General features: G+C 39.2%; 1 pseudogene; it reads left to right on the forward strand.

Moving 5' to 3' along the window:
• Positions 1-2,018: 2,018 nt before the first annotated feature.
• On the forward strand, positions 2,019-3,120 carry LOC103724667 (annotated as a pseudogene).
• Positions 3,121-9,711: the final 6,591 nt, after the last annotated feature.

The raw sequence follows: 9,711 nt of genomic DNA on the forward strand, positions 1-9,711 counted from the left end.
GGCTGTTGGCCCATTTCAGTGGGATTACATCTATTATATATTATAAAGATTTGGTTCTAGGATCCACAAATGAGGGAGAACATATGTCTTTTGTTTTTCTGAGCCTGTGTTACTTCACTTAGTATAACAGTTTCTAGAGCCATCCATTTACCTGCACATTTCATTATTTCATCTTTCTTTACTGCCTAGAACTCCATTGTGTAAATGTACCACATTTTCATTAACCACTTGTTGGCTGAGTGGTACTTAGGTTGCTTCCATCTCTTAGTTATTGTGAAAAGAGCAGCAACAAACATGGATGTACAAGTGTCTCTGCAATAGAATGAGTTATTTGGGTACATGGCAAGGAGTGCTATAACTGGGTCATATGGCAGGTTCATTTGTAGTTTCTTAAGAGTTCTCCACCTTGCTTTCCATAGGGGTTGTACAAGTTTGCAATCCCAGAAGCAGTGAATGAGAGTTCCCCTTTCTCCACATCCTCACCAGCATTTGGTATCATTTGTTCTCTGGATCTTAGCCAGTCTGACTGGGGTAAGATGAAATCTTAAAGTGGTTTTAATTTGCATTTCCCTAATTACTAATGATGTCTTTTTAAACCAAGTCCATTAAGTTCTCTTTTCAAACCATCAAGTTCAATTTGTGATGTCCATATACTTGGGTATGGGTCCATCCACTGGCACATGGTCCCCCTACCAGGGACCACACTCTGAAAGAAATTGGACTCTTCCTCTCCCAGCAGCTATCAGTTGCCAATAGCTCCTCAGCTATGGGTGGGACATCATTCAAACCTCCCCCTCTCCATGCTGGGATTTTGTCTGGTTTGAGCTTGCACAGGACTTGTGCATGCTGCCACAACTGCTATGAGTTCATATGTGCCCCTTTCCTGTTGTGTTGAGAAAATATTGTTTTGTTGTAGTCATCTACACCCTCTGGCTCTTAGAATGTTTCCTCCTCTTCCACTGTGATCACTGAGCCTTGGGGTGGAAGATATGATATAGATATCCCATTTAGGGCTGAGCACTCCAAAGTCTCTTATTCTCTTCACATTGACCAGTTATGGGTCTCTCTGTACTTACCTTCTACTGCAAGAAGCAGCTTTCTCTGATGAAGGCTGAGAGATGTGCAAATCTATGGCTATAACAATAAGACATTAGGAGTCATTTCAGTACTATGGCCATTTAGTAGGATATTAGTAGTAGGTTCTCCCTTAGGGCCTATGACCTGCCTAGACACACGTTACTGGTCGCAAAAACTGTTCCAGGTATGGGTTTCATATTGTGGAGCAGGCCTTAAATCCAATCACAAAGTGACTGATTACTCCTGAATCTCAAAACTTGAAACTTGCTGTCACTTCATCCATGTTCTATAATGACCTTTGTTCATAAAACCGAGTAAACAATATCAGCTTTTGCATTTCTCTTGGAGGTGTTGAAGCATATTCATGTATCATCAGCATCTGAAGTATTTATTTTGTATCAGTGCCACATGCTATTAGATACTTTCAATTATTCTGCATGTATAATTCATGTTGAAATGACAATACGTCACAACAGAGTTTGGTCAAATGCTCTATTATCAAATGATCTTGACTGAGATCTACTCTCATTATATTTATAGACCAAAATAGTATCTAGTTTATAAATATACATATTACTGTGTGAATCAGTGGCTTAGAAAATTACAATTGACTCTAAATGCAACTGTCAGTGTTCAGTTTGGAAATGATCTTAGAGGATCTCATTTGTACTTAAGTGAATAGAAAGCAAAGGTCTCTCTGATACTTATGTGCTTAACATGGTTCATATTATGTTCATGAACAAAGCATAATTCATACAATACTTAGGAAATATGCCATAGATGTAAATTCTTTTTTTGTTAAATTTTCCAGTGAAGCTATATCTATCATAAAACAGATGCCTTCAATAATTAATTATTGGCTGATGAATCCACATCGTCTCAGCCTCACAGATCCCTTGCAGCAGCTGCTCTGCCACGGGTCCACAATCAGTTCACCAAGGATGACCAATATTGCTGTGCTCATTGTTGAGGATGGCTCCAGCTTTTGCAAAGCCAGCTTGATGGATGACGATGCTTCGCTGGCCATCTTCCCCTCAGTTGCGGGCCGCCCGCGGCACCAGAGCATGATGGTGGGCCAGAAGGACTCCTACGTGAGCAACGAGGCCCAGGAGAAAAGAGGCATCCTGAGCCTGAAGTACCCCCTTTGAGCATGGCATTGTCACCAACTGGGAGAACATGGAGATCTGGCACCACATCTTCTACAATGGACTGCCTAGGGCCCCTGAGAAGCACCCTGTGCTGCTCACTGAGGACCCCTTGAACCACAAGGCAAACTATGAAAAGATGATCCAGATCATGTTTGTGACCTTCAACACCCCAGCCATGTGCACATAGCCATCCAGGCTTTGCTGTACCTGTATGCCTCTGGCTGTACCACTGGTATGCTTGATGGACTGCCTCAACGGAGTACTGCACACTGCCTCTGTGAGGGCTTTGCTCTTCCCCATGCTCTCCCGCTTCTGGACCTGGCTGGCTGGGAACTGACAGACTACCTCAAGAAGATCTTCACCGATCGTGGCTACAGCTTCGCCCCCACAGCCAAATGGGAAATCATACGTGACATCAAAGGAGAAGCTGTGGTATATTGCCCTAGACTTTGAGCAAGAGATGGCCACTGCTGCATCTTTTTCCTTCGTGAAGAAGAGCTATGAGCTGGCCAGGTCGTCCCACTGGAGAGAAGCGCTTCTGCTGCCCCCTAGGTATTCTTCCTTCCTGGGCATGGACTCCTGCGGTATCCAGGAAACTCCCTTCAGTTCCATCATGAAGTATGATATCGACATCCGTAAGGACCTCTATGACAACACAGTGCTTTCCGATGGCACCACCATATACCCTGGCATCGCAGACAGGATGCAGAAGGAGATCACTGCTCTGGCTCCCAGCAAGATGAAGATCAAGATCATCGATCCCCCTGAGCACAAGTACTCCGTGTGGATTGGTGGCTCCATCCTGGCCTTGCTGTTCAGCTTCCAGCAGATATGGATCATCAAGCAGAAGTACGATGAGTCTGGCCCCTCCATTGCCCACCGCAAATGCTTCTAGGTGGATGTTACTTACTGAATGAACTGTTACACCCTTTCTTGGTAAAACCTTACTTGCACAGGGGGTGATAAAACAACTAAGACAACATTGGTATGGCTTCATTTTATTTTGTTTTTAATTAAATTCTTTTGTTTGTTTTGGCCCTTTTAACTCAGGATTTAAAAATTGGAACAGTGAAGGCTACATAAGTTGATCAAGTCAAGCATTCTCAAGTTCTACAGTGCGGTTAGGACTTTGATTGTACATTTCTGTTTGTTTGTTTTGTTTTTCTCAGTAGTTATCCCAAGTATCCTTGCTTACAGGAAATCTCTGTCTTTCCCAAAGCCACCTCCACTCTTGAAAGGAGGATGGCCCAGGGTACACTCTGAGTCCACACAGAGGAGGCAACAGCATTGCTTTTGTGTAAATTCCACTTTAATGCTTTTTTATTTTTGTTTTTAATTTTTGAAAGGTTAATCATTTTGGCTCCCCTCTTTTTGTCCCTGAACTTGATGTGTGTGAAGGCTTTTGGTCTCCTTGGGAGTAGGCTGAGGTGTGAGGCCGCCAGGGCTTGCCCATATACCGACTTGAGACCAGTTTAGTAAAGGTGCATAACCTTATAAATAGACAAAAACGAACTAACTAGATAGATGATAGATAGATGATAGATAGGTAGATAAATAATTATTAGACTTCATCCTGGAGATGCTCAGTAGGTAAGAGCACATACTGTTCTTAGAGGGGACCACAGTTTTGCACCCAATACCCAAGTTGGGTGGCTTACAACTGCCTATAAACTTCAGCTCCCGGGATCCAATGCCTTCTTCTGGCCTTCATGGGCACAAGCATACATGTGCACCCCGCCCCTCCACTCACACACATACACATAAATAACAAAATAAATCTTTTTAAAAATCTAAACTTTATAGTGGCTTTCACATTGAAATAGTCAAGAAGACATCGCTTTAAATTTATGCTTACCTGCTTGGATACTCACATTAGAAGTTACAGCACAAGTAACATTTTTAGCTTTAGCAGTCACTTTTGTGCTGTATTAGTTACTTTTCTGTTGCTGTGACAAAACACCATAACCAAAGCAACTAACAGATGGCTGAGTTTAGTGGGCTTATGATTCCAGAGGGATGAGTCCAGCATGGCAGAGAGGCATGGATGCTGAGGTGACTAGAGCAGAAAGCTAAGGACTCACTTCTTCAAGCAGGCAGAGAAAGCAGGGAAAGAATCTGGTAATGGGACATGGCTATGAACTCTCAAAGCCCACCCCCAGTGACATGCTTCCTTCAGCTAAGCTGCACCTCCTAGAGATTTCATGACCTTCCCACCAACTGAGGACAAGTGTTTGCATTCTTGGAGCCTATGGGGACACTCATTTAAACAACCACAAGTATTCTTTGAAAAGTTACTTGAGTATTAACGTTATTCTTTATTATTTTGTAGATGCTGCTCTTGTAAAGTTACCCTTGAATTAAAGGAAAAGGAATACACTTTGTTAAAAAAATTATTTTTATTTTTTATGTGTATGGGTATATTGTCTGTGTGTGTGTGTGTGTGTGTGTGTGTGTAAGTGCACCTGTGCCATGCAATGCCTGCCCGTGGAGGTCAGAAAAGGGTGTCATATGCCCCTGGAACTGGAGTTATGGATGGTTGCTAGCTGCCATATGGGTGTTGGGAATTGAACCAGGGCCCTCTGCAAGAGTAACCAGTGCTCTTAAGTGCCGAGCCCTCTCTTCAGCCCTTGGTCTCAGTCTTGTAAGAAGCCATTGTCATGCCTTCCATTCTCCACGCGTGTTTCTAATTAATACTTTTCCATGGTGTCTATTGAGATTCAACATGAAAAATATCAAATCTTTTGAAATTTTATTAATAAAAAGTTTTGCCTGTATTCCTTTAATAACTTTTCATTAACAAAACTTTGAACAGAGAGGAGGCATAGAAATTTTACACTCCTTGGTTAATAGTTCATTCTTTAATTTTGTATTACTTTTATAAGTATAGTGTGTCTAAAGGATACATTTCTGAAGGAACTCACTTGCACATTGACTGAAATTTATCGTTTTTAGGGCTATATTATGGTTCCAAAAAGTCCAAAATGAAACAAATCCCATAGTTTTTATGTTTGAGTATCCATTTTATGCACTGGAATTTATGTACACTTGTCACCCATTTTAAATTAAATATTCATATTTACAATAGAGATATTCCTATAACAAAATGCTTTCTTTTCAATACATTTACTGTTGAATTTTCTGGAAAAACCTCATAAAGGTTTTCTAAATTAGATGTCCTCCAAAGCTTTAAAAGAATCATACGTGATTAGAAGCCTTTCCTGTATACATGTGATCGTTGTGATCACTCATTTTGGCACATGTGGCCATTTGTTGCATCTAATGTTGAATTTATTCTTGGAGTATTTTATACTATAAACCACTGAGGACACTAGTATGAAAATTTTTCCTTTTGAATCATAGTTTGCCAGTTGAAATAGTAAATTGACATTTTAAGTACATTCTGTGATTAGTTGTATGATAGACAATAAACAATTATACAGACTTCATAATTTCTCTTTCAAATAGGTTTATCAAGATGATAAAAAATGCCAGTGGTGTCACTTGATGTACAATGTATTTGATAAACCAATTTCAATTCTTCAATGATACCTACAATTTATAAGCTTTCTGAACTTCATGATGATCAGTTTATGAGTTATGCATTAAAATGTCCAGGTGCGTGAAATTTCACTTAACAATTCTACAAAAGCAAAATGAAATAAAAATAGATTTCTTTTTAAAAATGAAATTTTTATTGAATCTTGTGAGTTTCATACAACAGATTTTAATCACATTTAGAACCCCTCCCCTATCTGTAGCTCCTTATGTACCACCACTGGTTTTCATGTACTCTGACATATATTAACAACTATCAAGCCAAGTTTGCATCCCCAAATGTTCTTCCATGTGTGTCCATCCACTGGAGCCTGTTAAACTTATCTAGCTTCATACACCTAAGGAAAAAAACTCTTCCTCTCCCAATATTTATCAGTTGCCCATAGTTCCTCAAGTCAGGTTGGGGCTTCTTCCCCACTTTCTATGCTGGGATTTTTGTCTGACTTGAGCTTGTATGGGTCTTGTGCATGCTATTACCCTTGCTGTAAGTTCATTTGAGTAACTTTCCAGTTGTGTGTAAAATCTGTTTCCTTGTGGTCATCTTCTGTTGCATGAAGAAACTTCTCTGGCGAGAGGTGGGAAATACATTAACAGTCTTTCTTCCCCCTGTTACACTAGGTTGCCTGAGCCTTAGGTTTAGAGGTGTATATGAATGAGTGCATGTGTACAGAACACAGTGCCAGACAGCAGAAACCTCCCTTTGACTTGTTGGTAGGGTAGTCCAAGTGATTCTCAAAATAACATAGCTTATTTCTGCCGCCCTCGATTGCCTCCCAGAACTTGAAGGCAAGACCTTGTTCAACGTACTTCGGACTCAGGACTTGGAGCAGTGGAGCTGGAACTGACTGACCTGGAAGCCTCCTTCCTGGAAACCAGCTCCCATAGTATCAGAAAATAGTATGCAAACTGCCGTGGCAGAAAACCAATCAATGATTCCACCAACTGTAAAGTCTTTGAACCACAACAATGACCAGTTCAGCAAATAATCTCTATTGGTGCAGTAGTGGCATTTTTATCTTGTGGGTAATCAACCTCTGTCTAGTTGGACTTAAGTACCAACCTCTGTCTAGTTAGACTTAAGTACTGCTCAATGGGAAGGAATTCATTTATGGTACTGTAAACATAGCCAAATACATATGGCTGGAGAAGTCATAGATCTTAGAGAAAAACCTACTTTTGTTACAGCCCTAGACCAATGTAATTTCTAACTGTATTTTAAATATGTATCCTTATATTTATAGACAAGTGTACCTCTCACCACTCATCAAAGAAGCTACGTTTTGCAAAAGATAGAGAATATTACAAAGTTCCACTGCTGGACAAACTCAGAGAATAAGTGTCTGTGAGCTGCCTATCCCTAAGTGACACATCTACATTTCTTTAATGTACTAATTCTGTGGTAAGAAAAGTGAAGTAATATGTGATAATTTTGAATAGCAATTCCCCTATGTACACAATGTTTTATTTCATTGTATTAGAGATTTTAATCATTTAAGACAGTGTTGATGTGGGTGTGGTGGCACACGCCTTTAATCCCAGCACTTGGGAGGGAAAGGCAGGTGAATCTCTGTGAGTTTGAGGCCAGCCTGGTCTACAAAGCAAGTTCCAGGCCAGCTGGGGCTACAAGGAGACCCTATCTCACAATATCGAGTCCCGTAGATTCAAGCATATTTATGATCTACAATGGTTTAATCACTACAAAGAATACTGTATTTGTAAATTGTTTAAAATGTTTATACATTTTATAAATGTAACTGCAGTATATTAATTTTATTAGGCTGTGAATGTGTGTTACTATAAAACATAGCAGCAATTTTCCTTTAAGTCTTCAAATTTTAATTATACTGTAAATATACTTACAAATGTAAATGTATTTGCATTAATTCCACATAAGAAATATCTAGCATTAAATCTCTTATTCCTGTGAAATATTCTTATTCCACATTGGTTGGTATAATATCATTTATAATTGAAAATCCCTTTCTTCTCCCTAAGGGGAACATAAGTATTTTCACTTAAATGTTTACCTTCAGGTTTGCTTCATGATATTTGTGTGTGTGTGTGTGTGTGTGTGTGTGTGTGTGTGTGTGTGTGTGTGTGTGTGTGTGATAGAGGGAGGGAAGAAGGGAGGGAGAGAGGGAAGAAGGGAGGGAGAGAGAAAGAGAGAGAGAGAAGAGAGAGATATCTAATCAGAGCCAGACTAAAAGAAATGTTGGTAAAATATTTTGCTCAAAAGTTTCCTTACCCAAGTGTATAAGATGTCAATTAAAGCAGTTTCGGGCTTTAGACAGCTATGAAAAAAATGTACTTCCATGTAATGATGCCCACGGCACCCTGAAAAAAACTTATATACCCACATTTGTTTTCTGAATTATCTCCTGCTTTTGCAAAATTCTCTTAGCTGGGACTGGAGACCTAATGGTCTCTTTATATCTCATTTAGGAGCTAGAATTTGTGCTTTAATATCGAGGGGGACAAAAATTCTATAACATAGACTTGATTGAAATTGCTATTTTTAAAACATTGAGATTGTTTTGGATGATTTAATGGGCATTCATCACAGAGCAAGTGCCTCTTTTGCCTTTCACTGTATTTTGACCTCTTGAGAAAGCAGTATAAGTGAATGAGTTAATCAATAATGTAATCCATCTACAGATAATTCCATGAAAAATAAAATGTATATTCAAGCTTGTTTTTTTTTTGTGTGTGTGTGTGTTGGATGAGCTTTCCAAAATTGTACATTATTCTCACAGTATTAGAATACATAATTGTTAGAAAAACCACTATCTGGGTAATAATAGTCTGTTAAGAACAGAAGATATTCAGAGTATATTCTGGAAAATATGAAAGAAAAATTCCACTTGAAGAGAAATTAGGTCTGGGATTTTGATGTGGGCCTAGTAAGAAATCAATCCAATACCAGTTACAGACCCTTTCTGAGAAATTGTCTAATATTAATAAGAGCAAGAATATAGGAACTTTCTTTAAAGAAATTTTTTCGAAGTTCTGCTATTTTCATATATCATAATTTGATAGCATTCAGATCTCAGCCCCTATCCTCACTTCCCCTTACTGCTCCCTGACCATATAATAAGGGCTATAGAGTATGATTTGTATTCCCAAATGTCCTTCAGTGTTGGTCTATCCATTGGACCCTGGTTAACACACCAAGTCCCATCCTTGAAAGAAACTGTCTCTCCCATTCCCAGAACCCATCAGTTGCCAAAAGTTAGTAAGGTTGGGTTAAAGTTTCTTTCCTGCTTTCCCATGCTGGGATTCTGTCTTGTTTGAGCTTGCATGGGGCTTGTGCATACTGTCAACCATTGCTGTGAGTTCATGTGAGTGGCAAGTTATGAATAATCAAATGATAAAGTGATAGGTAGCTTAGTGAGCTATAATTTTATAACCACAAGAAATATGACTTAGAAGGGAAAAGTCCTAATGGTACCTTGGAATCTAATGTTATAGGTTAAAATAATTATCCTTCTTGACCACAGGAAGGATATGAATATATCTATACATTTACAGCAATAGTAGTTTCAAAATACTAGAATTCGATACAAAATAGGTGTTTTTATATAGGAGCTTTACTAGTCTAAAAATGTGTTGTTAATTTCTAAAAATACCAAGTATTTGGAAGGACATGAAGGAAGAAATGTCAGATCGTAGTATTGGCAGCATAAATTGGTATGACCCTTTGGTGAACTGCTTATGATATCAAATGAAGTTGAAGTGTATGGGTTAGTGATTTCACTCATGAGTATACACCCCAGATGAGCACTCACGCAGGTGCAACAGCACTTGTAGCAACATTATTTGGCAGAGTGAAAAATTTAGAAATACCATGAATGGTAAGCAGGAGATTAGATAACCACATACGGAATGCCATACAGTAAAACAAAACAAAAACCACTAGTGGCCTAGAGCCACG

This window comes from Nannospalax galili, unplaced genomic scaffold (assembly GCF_000622305.1).
Source record: "Nannospalax galili isolate Female #2095 unplaced genomic scaffold, S.galili_v1.0 scaffold167, whole genome shotgun sequence".
NCBI lineage: Eukaryota > Metazoa > Chordata > Mammalia > Rodentia > Spalacidae > Nannospalax > Nannospalax galili.